A 14,778-nucleotide genomic window follows, 5' to 3' on the forward strand; every position below is an offset into this window, starting at 1 on the left:
TACATATATCAGCCAATGTATTTAATATAATGCTTTATTACTTGCTTGCATGCTGAGTGAAACTGTTTAATTGAATCGGTATATCTGATGCTATTGCTCAAAGCTGATTGTAAGTCCCATGGAAACTTTATTTGTTGTATTTTATACCTTAATTTTGAAGTTTTATTGAGCTACATTATATTCCGAATAATGTGAAAAACAGAGTGTAACCTGAAAACAGAAAAACTACCTGCTGATGCTTTGATTTGTAAACTTTGAGCAAGAACATACAGGAGTCCTCTGTTGCCTTTAGGATAAAAAAAAAATTATAATACTCAAAATGCTCATTAATTGGGAATCTCAGGAAATACAAGATTATTTAAATGTTTCATCCACCTCAATTGCCACTACAATGCTATATCCAAGGCCAAATTGTATTGTATGGAGAAATGCTTTATGGTTCGATATGGGAACATTTTGTCCCCATAACATACGGTTTACCAGGACCGACCGACCGACCGACCGACCAGTCACTCACTCACTCACTCACTCACTCACTCACTCACTCACTCACTCACTCACTCACACACTCACTGACTGACTCACTCACTCACTCACTTACTCACTCACTGACTCACTCACTCACTCACTGACTGACTCTCTCACTCACTCATTCACTCCCTCACTCATTCACTCACTCACTCACTCACTCACTCACTCACTCACTCACTGACTCACTGACTCACTCACTCACTCACTCACTCACTGACTGACTGACTCACTCACTCACTCACTGACTCACTGACTCACTCACTCACCCACTCACTGACTCACTGACTCACTCACTCACTCACTCACTCACTCACTCACTCACTGACTGACTGACTGACTCACTCACTGACTGACTCACTCACTCACTCACTCACTAACTGACTCACTGACTCACTCACCCACCCACTCACCCACTCACTCACTCACTCACTCACTGACTGACTCACTCACTCACTCACTGACTCACTGACTCACCCACTCACTGACTCACTCACCCATTCACTCACTCACTCACTCACTCACTCACTCACTCACTCACTCACTCACTTACTCACTCACTCACTGACTGACTGACTCACTCACTCACTGACTGACTCACTGACTCACTCACTCACTCACTCACTCACTCACTCACTCACTCACTGACTCACTCACTCACTCACTGACTGACTCTCTCACTCACTCATTCACTCACTCACTCATTCACTCACTCACTCACTCACTCACTCACTCACTCACTGACTGACTGACTCACTCACTCACTGACTCACTCACTCACCCACTCACTGACTCACTCACCCACTCACTGACTCACTGACTCACTCACTCACTCACTCACTCACTGACTGACTGACTGACTCACTGACTGACTCACTCACTCACTCACTAACTGACTCACTGACTCACTCACCCACCCACTCACCCACTCACTCACTCACTCACTGACTGACTCACTCACTCACTCACTGACTCACTGACTCACCCACTCACTGACTCACTCACCCATTCACTGACTCACTCACTCACTCACTCACTCACTCACTTACTCACTCACTCACTCACTTACTTACTCACTCACTCACTGACTGACTGACTGACTGACTGACTCACTCACTCACTGACTCACTGACTCACTCACCCACTCACTCACTCACTCACTCACTCACTCACTCACTCACTCACTCACTCACTCACTCACTCACTCACTGACTTACTGACTCACTCACTCATTGACTGACTGACTGACTGACTCACTCACTCACTGACTGACTCACTCACTCACTCACTGACTGACTCATTCACTCACTCACTGACTCACTCACTCACCCACTCACTGACTCACACACCCACTCACTGACTCTCTCACTCACTCACTCACTCACTCACTCACTCACTCACTCACTCACTCACCCACTCACTGACTCTCTCACTCACTCACTCACTCACTCACCCACTCACTCATTCACTGACTCACCCACTCACTCACTGACTCACTCACTCAGTCACTCACTGACTGACTGACTGACTGACTCACTTACTCACTCACTCACTCACTCACTCACTCACTCACTCACTCACTCACTCACTCACTCACTCACTCACACAGAGCCCCAGTAAAAACTCACTCTCTCTCACACACACACACACACACACACACACACACACACACACACACACACACACACACACACACACAACCCCAGTAAAAGCTGAGCGATACTAAAAGTAATACAAAAGCAAAATTCATCAAGACAGACCTTCAATATTTGGCTTGACAAACACTGTCTGGAAGTTTGGAACAGTTTGAAGGTTAGTTTGAAATTTTAAGGTTATCTTTTTTTAGTTTGAATACTTTCACAGTTTGAATGGAGATTTGAATGGATATTAGCCTTGCTAGGCAGTTGCTAAGGTGTTCGGAGCGGTTGCTAGGAGGATGTTTGGTACTTTCGACAGACAGACAACATAATTAAAATGTAATCACATATTATTACACTTCCAAAGATGAAAAATATTCATCAGGTTGACTCGATGCAAAATGATATCTGACACGCGTGCATTTGTTCAATCCAAATTTTTAGAATATGATGTTTGTATTGTGTGTATATATCAAATAAATGTTGGTTTGCTTGATGTGAACTGTCAAGTGTGGGATGAAGACATGCATCGGGGTCATTATTTAATATCATATTGTCTGTGGCTTTTGAAGAACACACAATTCAAGAGCTGTAATATTGTGAATATTAAACTTTTAACGGATGTCATCATTCAAGCGCTCGGGCTCATACCGTATGTAAATACTATTACCGTCTAATGCAGTCATTACTAGCAAACATCATTACCAGAGATGAATCTCCTTTTCTTTCAAGTTAGTCTCTGCAACCGAACTGAAATTACAAGAGTATTGAGCATTACATGCAGCCGAAACAGGAATGATCTTACAATTTGGCAATTCATTATCAGGACATAGTTATTGCCGAAACATCTATCAAAATCGAACCCCATTAAAAGAAGAGACAGGAAAAGATACAACGACACCTGGCTACAGATAAGCATCCTTCCGATTATCGATTGAGAGTTAATGTAGAGATATGATTATTACTCTAGTGGCAAACTTGGTTTAACCCTGCCAAGTTCAACAACTTGTTATTCACATAAACTCAATAATATATACATAAGCTCTCTTGCTGAATACATGAGTACCGTACATATGCAGATACTGAACCTTCAATGGTTTTATATAATGAAGTATGCAAGTCAACGTCAAAATAAGTGTACAAAATAATATCAAGACATGATTAAAATGTACTTTGAAGCCACTGTATGTATGTACGTTTCAAAAGCATTCTGATGGTACACTGACTAATAATAAGGTGAACGGTTTCTGTTTCTTTCCCAGATCTTTAATATGTTTAATATGTTTTGGTGTGAAATCATGCAAACAAGGATGGTTTGCTTTACAGGCATTATGTCACAGAATACATTCCATTATAACCTTTAATAAAAGGACTTAATTAAAGCTAAAGACACATTCATCTGCGAAGCATTATAAAAAGAGAGTGCTCGTGTGTGACCACGAAGGATGAAGATTGCTTTTAATTAGTTGATTCAAGGCAGTTTTTTTTTCATTTGACGGTATAGCTGGTATTTGAGTCTCTAGCTAGTGTGGTGACCCTAGAGTGACCGAATCCATCTTGCTCCGGACAGGCAGGAATGATCTTTAATTTGCATTTTCCTTCTGTGATGAAGAAATTAAATTCATTCCTGTGAGTACAAGGGCAGTTGTGACACTAGTGGATTCAGGGTGTAGGTTAGTAGTTGACAAATTATATGGACATTAAGTTTTATAGAACTCGTAAGGTTTGTATTTATATTCCTCAAACAGTCTGGTCAGGGTTTGTTTCTCCACCCAACAAATTAAACTAAACAAATGTATGATAGATTTAGTTATCCCTATGACTTGCATAAGAAGAATCCTTATTCAAAAAAGTGACTGACAGGTCTTTATATCACTGCTTGCACACACTTTAAAAAAAAAAAAAAATTTATTGTGTATATTTTGATGGTCCCTTTTGAAAAAACTGTTTACTATAAGTAACTTTGCAACTAAATGTCAACTAGCAATCATTATAGTATTAGTAGACTCTCTGCTTTATATCTGCTAACGTGTCAACTTATTATTACTAACCCTAACCCTACCAGTCTACAAATACTCTAGTGTACTAACACTCTAACATGCTAATGAGTTAGCATGTCTGCTAACTCATGTCTGAGTTAGTAGACATGTAGGTGCAACGTCACTTATAGTCAACATAATGTGTTCAAATAAAGTTGTGATTGGTCTACTCTGCTCTGATCAAAATAAAGTTAAAACATAATATATGTATATATATACACAGGTGAAACTCGAAAACTTAGAATATCGTGCAAAAGTTCATTTATTTCAGTAATTCAACCTAAAAGATGAAACTAATATATGATATAGACTCATTACATGCAAAGTGAGATATTTCAAGCCTTTATTTGTTATAATGTTGATGATTATGGCTTACAGTTATGAAAACCTTTTCACAATATTCTAATTTTGAATTTGGGGTTTTCATAAACTTTTAATCTATAATCATCAAAATTATAACAAATAAATTTGAAATATCTCACTTTGCATGTAATGAGTCTATATCATATATTAGTTTCATCTTTTAGGTTGAATTAATGAAATAAATGAACTTTAGCACGATATTCTAAGTTTTCGAGTTTCACCTGTATGTATGTATGTACGTATATATATACATATATATATATATATATATATATATATATATATATATATATATATATATATATATATACTTTAACGGAAGTACATTCGTCCCGAAACATAATGGTACGGACGTCACTGTTCGTTGCATACAGTCAGACGACAAATACAGTCAGTACCATGAGTTTCAACAATGTTTCGTTTTTTATTGTGAGTACAACCAATAGAAACAGACCCTTGACAGTTTGATGAATGATGTCTTACTCTTATCTGTATGATCATAAATGACAGAGGATTTTAAGTTGTTTCTGCCGTTATGAAACAAAATCACTTGGCATTGTGCCGATTTGTGTGATGAAAGTCTTGCTACAGTCCAGTGATGAAATATATTCGTGTCCTGGAAACGGGAAGCCTCGGGTGCCGCTTGGCTCGCGGTCTCCTCGTGGAACGGTGAGGCTCTTTTTCTCCTTCTCGCTCATCATTTCGTGATTTCTTAAAGAAAGCGTATAATACTGAAGTTTGTGCATCCACCATTGTCACCGCATGTTAATGAACGCTCACGCGCAACGAAAACTAATCCCTACAGTTTTAATTTTTCATTATTCTATTAAGTCTCTGAGATCCTGACATCTTGCACATCTGGAGACTCCAGGTAGGTTGCCATTGTGGAAAATGGTGGCACTGGAGACTAAAGGGTTCCTGATGGTTTCACACCTAATTCTTCACCTTAGTTCCTATTTTTTTCATTTTATGTTTTGCAGTTACGTGTCTATTCTTCTAGGCCCTGCTGAACCAATATGCATTTTGCTGTCCGTTAGTCACGCCCAAATTTTGCAATTTCTGGTATTGCATTATTGCATTCTTCGCAAGAGCATTTAATGATTTTTGACTTTGATGTGCAAGTTAAATCTCTTTTGTGGCCCATTTTACCTGTAAAAGAAAATCTGCTTAATTATGATGGACACATGAAAAGTTTTTTTTTCACTTCCAGCTTTCTTCAACAATTATGTATCACTGTTAAATGATTAAATACGAAATTAATAGTCGTTATTAAGATTGATGTGGTTTGGAATTGGTAAAATGTGCTTGGAAAATCAACTTGCATAACAATTATGCACACACACTACATATATAATTACACGAGGGACAAACAAAACCCTAAACTTGGTTAAGGTATTTATCTGAAAAAATGATTTTGCATAAAAGACAAACTGCTGCTAAACTGCAAGCATACACTGACTACAACATGATCAGTCATTGATATTTCATTGGTTCTCTCTGGTTTTTGCATGCATTCATAATTTCTTTCTATGACAGCTTGACAAAAATGATGTCAGCACAATTTAGCATATCTTATTGCATTATCACAAAATAAAACAACTGACTCCCAGCACAACTACGCAATATGCTTACAAAATCTCTAACACATTTTCAATTTGAATAAAGGGTGAAGATTGTTCTAGGCTGGACATCACTTGTGGCCAGTACTGTATTGTTGTTATTGTATTTGCAGTACCTGAATAGTCTCATAACATTATTTTGGATAACATGGATGGTTACTGAGCAAACAGAAATACAACCAACTAGAACAATGTCTTGCTAATATTTTACCCACTAGTTCACTTTTAAAAGATTGCAGAGACCTATTTCCCCAGACAGCCCCAGCAAGTCCACAATGCATTGCACATTATTATTTAGCACATCGAGGCTCTTTGATTGTTTGCTTATATTAGTGCACTGCGCAAACTGGGAATGGAAAGATCACCTTATAGATTACAGTACTAAATGCAGCTCAGTGAACAAACACAACTCTAACGGGAGGAGAACAGATAGCTTAATCCACTCGGTTAATTAGCCATGCAGGAAAACAACCAGGTCCAGATGGAGTGTGCAGTCATTTTCGGCATTGATTTTGTGCGAGAAGTCTGCAGAATTTCAGCCGAATGGATTCAAACATGGTAAATGTGTTAAATGGAGCTGAAAGTACTCTGCTCTTATTGGTAGCCGGAAGCATAAATAATTTATCCTAAAAGATATTCAATGGCAGGAAATGAGAGGAACTATGTTTGAGTATGAATATGAATGATGGACATTCCTATTCTGCAGAAATCTGTGGAGTCTTGTGAATGCAGATTACATGAAAATAACTCGTGAGTAAGAAATATTACTTTGTTGCGCATTTGTTGCACAGTGTTTATTATAAATTATTTATCCATGCGCATCATCATAATTATTGTGCCCTTGTAATCTTTAAACCAAATAAATTCCCCTTCTCTGATGACACATTTACTGGTGTGAGGGCGGGGCAACCTGTCACTCACATGAGATCAGCCAATAACAAACCACAACAATCCAACCAATTCCACATGGACAAAGTCAAGCCCCGCCCTACATCTGTTCTTGTTTGAGAAGCCGTTTCACTCGGATATACATCACAATAGGAAAGAAAAATTTACGCAATTTCAGTTTCATGTCAACATTATTTGTATTGAATGCGCACTTGTAAGGGTACATCAAATATTAAAAGTATATTTTTAAAAACCTGTTCTTGCAGATAATATAATATCAATTCAATGAAAGGCAACTTAAGTGTAAACTTAAATTAACTTAAGTGCACTTAAATAGAGACCCTTGCATGACTGTTTAACACACTTAAGTAGACTTTTAAAAAGTGCACCTTGTAATAACGTTTCTTTACATTTTAAATCATGTTTTCATATTGTGTTGCTTTAAAGAAGTGCACTTATTTTGATGTATTGACTAACGCTAAAGCACATGTAAAGCCTTGATTATATTTAAAACGGTAGTGTATTCAATATTACATTTAAAGTTAATATTTTTTTAAATGTACTAAATGTGTGATTACAAATATATTTAAATACATGACATACACTTTTAAATAAGTACATCTTAACATAAGTTATTTCAAAATTGCTTCTATTGTATTTGAAACATGGTAAGTTACAGCTGAATGAACTGACAAGCGTTTATGGTAAACTAAAATATACTTTAATGTATTACATTACATGACATTACACTACATTACAAATATGTACTTAAGTCCTGTTTACATGTCAATAAGCACACTTAAGTTCAACTGATTTAATTTAATATCTACAAAAAACATTTTAATTTAATTGCAAATAACAGTTTGCACCTAAGTATATTGTTTTCGAAATAAGCATTGTTTTTTAAAGTATGCTAAAATGTTCCTTTTAACAAGAGCAGGTTTAAAGGGAGACCATGCCACCACAGGTTCTCTGATTGAACACTCATTAGACAAAGAGAAAGATAATGAACAAGCTCACAGCGCCAGAGGACCTGTCTAGGAACATAACTTATAAGAACCGGAAAACCACAGAAACTCTGCCGAGGCACTCGAGAAATTATTAGCGCTGTGCACGAACCTCTCCCAACCCTCAGCTCTTAGAAGTCCTCAGACCAAAACTGCTGTAAAGACGAAGTGCCATAATACAACTTCAGAAGACGCCGCCATCTTTTCCTAATTTACGATAAGGTGAGAGGCCTCATGTGGAATTACAGTCATTGATCTCTGCAGTTACTCGGTGCGTCTCTGCCGCTAAAGGGGATGCATGCATTATTTAGTGGCCGACCACCGCAGGAGTAAGTCTGTTTTGTAACGGAGCTCTCGAGCATTGACGTATGTGTACGTGTGAGGGAGTAAACTAGAACAATTTCTCTGTTGTACACCTTAATGAGAGAGAAAGGGCGAGTTTGGATAGCCCATCTTGGGAGCAGTAAATTGCACTTTTAGATTTGCTCTTCCAGTAAGTTACTGGTCTAGGGTTTCCGAATGGGCTGAGTAAACCAGGCCACATTAGCGCATATACTTTATGGCTCTTTTTATAAACTAGTATCTAATAATGATGAAACATCATCTTATGTTCAGTGCAGAAACCCGAATGAACGGTTTTAATGTGGGCAGTGTTCAGACTAACACATTAAGCAGGACATTTACCGCCTTAAGGTTCCAGCGACATGAAACTGTCAATAAACATGACAATAACAACTAATCAGAACATATTTAATATTTTAAATGTAAAGTTAAGTCGAGCAGGATTTTGGATCAATAATGCTGGGTTCAGACTACACAATATCAGGCAAGATCCGTTTGACGGTTTGGTGATTCATAAACAACAATGGTCATCGGGATGTAAGAATCAATCGTTTTATCTTGTATATTGCGTCATAGGGGACGACAACCAATGCCGTGTCTGCAACGCTTCACAACGTCCCACTGAAAGCCTAGCATGTTTTTTCCCCAGTCCTCCACGACGGATTCCATCACATCTGAGACGTTGACCAATAGGAGCACAGAAGCTCTTCCGTACACTGCTTTTAAAACATGGCGAAACGAAAGAGAGATGATGGTATTGGTGTTGCTATGTGGAATTATGCAATGGAGGAAAGGTTCATGGAGCTATGGCAATAATACTTCTGCCTTCATAATGTTTCCTCGAGGAACTACCAATGGAGGCGAATGATAGCCGAGGCGCTTCAGCAACCCGGTGAGTAATTAGCACTAAGATAGTACAACCATTGTTTGTTTAATCTCTTGTTTCTGAGTCCTTAAAGACGGCAAGCGATGAAGCAAAGGCCCTATTTTAACGTTATAAGCGCATGGTCTAAAGTGCACGGCACAAGTTCACTTAAGGCGTGTCCGAATCCACTTTTGCTAGTTTAACGACGGGAAAAATGTTCAGCGCACCCAGCACATGGTCTAAAAGGGTTGTCCCTATTCTCATAATGAGTAATAGCGAGGAAACGGATCTGCTCGTGCGCGAGGTTAAAGCTCGCGAGCAGACCATTTACAGGACAAAGTGTACATGCGTTGTGGACCCGATAGGTACACATTACTAACGCGCTCTTTAAATAACAAATCAGATGTTGAGCCATTGACTTTAGACCAGGTTTCAGTTGTTGAATTAAAGCAATGTAAACTCCGCTCTGTGTCGTGCCTAACAACACCCCTTAGCTGTTCTAAATCCACTGTAAAACACGGCTTCAAGGGGTTTATTGCTTTTATAAAACGGTTACTCCATAAAAATATTCATTTTAATATTTATTTAATTCATAAAATAAACACCAGCAACAAAAATATAACGTTATTAACACTTGTATTCCTCCGCCAAGCAATGTAGTTCCAAAGAGGTTGCTAAGCAACAAAGAATCACAAACGGCAGTTGCGCAGTAACACTAAATGTAATGCGGTCACAGGTCACTAATGTAAACGGCTTCGAACGCGACTCAACCAATCAGAATCAAGGACTGGAACTATTCGTTTTATAAGGCTCACTCTATTTTAGTTCGACAAAATAGCAACGCGCCAGAACACTCCTCGTTTTCAGACCAGCATGACCATGGGCGAACAAATAGGCGCAAATACATTTGCTATTTAAACAACGCAGGACGTGAAAATGATAACTGCGTCAGGCTGAAACCAGCAAAAAACACTTGCCGCATTGCGTCGGGTGTGTGATAGGGTCCGTCTGACACGTCTCTTGTCCACGACAAGAATTAATAGTCAAAATCACATAATCTGACACAGTGACTATCATAACATACAAAAATAACATTTAGTCTGAATGTGGCACAATATGTCTATCCAGCATCATGCCACCTAGTGTAGATTTTTGAACACGTCAATGATATTTGTGAATAAACCGTGTCGTTGTGTTTTGAACATTTGTGAATTCAACTAACTTTTGACATATATCATTAAACTAACTACAGCAGTTTTCCCATAAATCAAGAACTTTTGGGCAAATTCAAGGATGCATGGGTGTTTGCTTTATACTACTGTTGCCTACACTTAAAAAAATGTCCAGACCTGTGAAAGCAGCTCAGAAAATAACAACACAAATATGAAATTACTTTCAATACTGGCTCCAATGTGAATCTGGTTATAGCTGTACAAGAAAAAGCTTGACCGTCACAGGTTTCCAGAATATAATCATTAGACTGATGGAGGTGGAATCGCCCACTAGTGCTATCAGCCCAGCTCTTACACAACACGGAGGTGGAGAAATCCTTAAAAATATCTATAGCCTTTTCAAAGATTTCAGCCTTCAGATATGCCTTTCCATTTTGATGGAACAAGACTAAAAAAATCAAGTCCATGTCAGCATTCCATTCTTTAGATCGTTTTTCGATATAAACATACGCTAGACAGATGCGTTTGACAGTAGCGCCAGCGTCTCGCGCATGACAGCGTTCTAAAAACACGTTAAGATGCGTTTCTAAACATTGCAGGGGTTTTGTCCCGTTCCACTGACACTTCCCGTCCCACGGTCTTGCATTTTTAACCGCAAAAGCGTGTTCTTTGTGAATGGCCTCTACAGTATATGGACTGAACTACAACTGACGAATGAGGTGAGTCATGCAAGTCTCATTCGCAACCCATAAAGCTCTCCTCCTCACAGTTTATGTCACCTGTTAATTGAACCTCTTGTTTTAATGTGCTCTAAGACCCTTATCTAAGCAGGTCAGGGGCAATGACGGCCAATGATCTCGTCCAGTAAGGGCAGAGCACCTGTTTACTATGCACGGCCTCTTCATTCCATAAAGGATACTGCTTAGACCTATAAAATATAATTTGTCCTGTTTAGCCCAAGACTGTTGCTGAGCAAACTTTGGAAGATGGTTCATAAAAACACACAGTAGGGCCCAATTGATATTCAACTCAAAATGCTGACTCTACTGAAATGTGAAATGATATGCAAATCTTGCATATGCACCAAAAAAAGGAATGTGAATGTAAATAATTTTTTCAATTTGTAAAAGATTTTTAAAAAAATGTTAATGAAAAAAAAATTAAACGGACCCTATTTATTCTTTTGATGCATGTTAAATGTCACCTGTACTTTTTTAGAAAAATGTTTGACCTCACAAGCTTTAATCAATAATGTCATAACTGGCTCTTTCTGTCATAAGACTCATATGTCATAAGATGATGCAAGTCCATGATGCATCTTCAGCCAAATACATTCAGATCTGCCTCCAGTATTCAACACTCACTTTTCACAATCCAATCAACAACCCACTGATAAAATCCATTTTTTTCTTCTTTGATAGTCAGAAATGCGTCACTATATGGTAGTAAAGTCGTTTTTTAGCTTCTGTTTCACGTCATCTTAAATGACAATAATTGTAAAAAATGCTACACTAAAAACCTCCGTGTTTAAAGGAGCTATATGTACGAATTGTCATGCATTAATAACTTTTTTATTGCTAATGTGTGAACAGCTTGTGACTAAAGTTAAAAAAGAGGCCTTCCTCGACTTCCTAGGTTGTCTATTATAGCCTGTAGACTGATATGTGAAAGAATTGCGACGTTTTTTTGACAGGAAAATCAAAAGGATGTGACGTCGTTTAGGCGCACTTCCGAAAGCCTCTCTTCCATTCAATGACACAAGAAACGAATGTTTACAGTGTTCAGACAGCCTGTTCTCACGTAAATGTGTCTCTATAGCACACAGTGTGTTTATCGTGCAATTTATATGCAAAAATAAGTTTTTACGTGCATAATATGATACGCAGTTTTCGCGTGCATTTGGTACGCACTTCATTGCGTGTAATACACACGCACCCCACACCACTAAAGCCTGTTTTATGCTTCTGCGTCGAAACGACGGCGTACCCTCTCCGACCCCTCTGCGTCTCCGCGAACCCCTCTCCGACCCCTCCGCCGTAGCTGGACGTGCACCTCCAAAAAATTGTAACTACGCGTCGAGGCTGTGATTGGTCAGATTATACATCATTCCGGAGTGTAGCTTTTCCGGTTTCCCCCTCCCGCTATTCCGCCATTTTGAAAGTGACCACTGCACTGTTTTTTTTCAACGACGTCTTATTTTTATTCTGCGATTAAACATTTGCAATAAAATAATTTGTTGTTCAACGTCGATTAGCTCCAGCTGCAACAACACTCGCTCTCTTTCGCTCGCCATTGTCGGAAATGAAAAAGCGGAACCGGCTCACGGAACCAAAACAAACTAGCAAAGAGATTCGCGAACCACACACCCCCTAGCGCTATGGCGGTGAAATGCACCGCAACCCGACGCAGAACCATAAAACGGCCATGACGGAGTTGGAGTTGGCGCAGAAGCATAATGAGGCCTTAATTCTACCCGAAAGTATAATACACACGCACCCCAGCCCACTTCTAAACCTACCCTAACCAACCCTTGCGTATCCTATGCACGTAAAAACTCATTTTCGCGTATAAATTACACAATAAACACACTGCGTGCTATAGAGACGCATTTAGTGTGATCGGGTTGGTTCGGAAAAATGTCAAAAGAACCTACTGTAATGTCGTGCAAAATAAAAGGGATTATAATTCAAACTAGTCTCACATAGCCAGATAGTCTATAGTCTCAAATATACTTTATAATTAAACTAAGTGTGATTTTAATCCTCATCTGTCGACATAATGCCGTGGAATTGCAGAACTGATGCAAACATATTCACAAAGCAATTATCAGAGGCTTTCTTAACTGCTGCTTTTTTTATTTTTAATTTTTTTATTGTTTATTTAAAAGGGACAATGCACATCAATCAACATTTTTTTGTTTACAGTCAAAATGTAAATGCGCCAGAGTTAGCCAGAGAGCTCATTTTCATCTGTAGTCCCTTGGCAGATCAACACAGCACTCACTGCTGACATTTTTGTTGTGCGTTTATTTTGTTATTGAGAGGAAAGCGTGCAGCACATATTTACATATTCATCTTATAGTCGCGCTCAGCAGCGCGGATACGGTCGAGATGTTCGTTTCCTTCCAAGCAAAGAACGAAAAATAATTTGTCGTTAGAATATCAGGCGGTTGAATCACATTCGGTCTCTTGAACGTCACGTGTGCACGAGCACTACGCTGCTGTCTGCAGTTCACTTAGCGGCCACCGGTGTCGCTAAAACAAGGTTTCTGAATTCTACATAAAGCTCTTTAACTTTGTTACATTACCACACCTGTAGGTCTACGTGGTGAAAAATATATCAATATATATCAATTTTAACAGGAAATGCATAGGCTACATGCATGCGTGTAATACATTTTCCTGTTAAAGTGTAAAAAAATATATGACCTGAAAGTAGAAAGCATTTAAATAATAATAATAACTAAAAAATAAAAATTTATTTGGTGAAAAGCAGGACAATTTACATTCCCAGAAGTGTGTGACACATCATTGATTATATCTAAAGACTCAATTAATTGGGTGTTTTGTGTTACATTTTATGTAGTTTAGTTTATTGCATTATGTTAGTGTGATGTGCGTTACCTTTTGTCTTTAGTTTTGTCCCAAATGACGCACTAGACATGTGCTTATGCACTATGTACTCAACCATTTAGTGTGTGGATTGTATAAGGTCATTCATCATTGGAGTCTCCAGACTCTTTGTGTAGGTGACGTGCACTGGCTATGCGTTTATTAGTTCTAATTCACCAAAAACTCACACTGAAAACAGTCACCACAATTCTCAGCACAATGTGTGATGTCAGGAGAGTGCAATATGTCACACAAGCACGGCCAATGTCGGGGTCTATAGCACCTAGTTTTTACACCAATCTGCAGTAACACATCCCCCAACTACTCAATAACAGAACCGCTGATGTTACCGTCAGTGATGCACTGCATGCGTGCGTGCGCGCGCGCGCGCGCGCGTGTGTGTGTGTGTGTGTGTGTGTGTGTGTGTGTGTGTGTGTGGGGAACAGGATCAATAATCATTCTTATACTGCAATTATACTTCCATCACTAAGTAAGCTGTTGTCTTCATTAATCTTTTCAGACACCCATTTAGTGAAATGGACACAGCAGACAGGAAATGACAGCATCATTTTCAATATAGTAACATTATACAGGCTGTTAATTCAATATACTTTTCATATATTTTCAGTGTAACATACACAATTATAAAAAAAAAAAGTAAAATGTATTTATTTATTCTTCTTTATATTTTCTTCTTTACAAATGCT

Source organism: Phoxinus phoxinus, assembly GCF_949152265.1.
Source record: "Phoxinus phoxinus genome assembly, chromosome: 1".
NCBI classification, from domain to species: domain Eukaryota; kingdom Metazoa; phylum Chordata; class Actinopteri; order Cypriniformes; family Leuciscidae; genus Phoxinus; species Phoxinus phoxinus.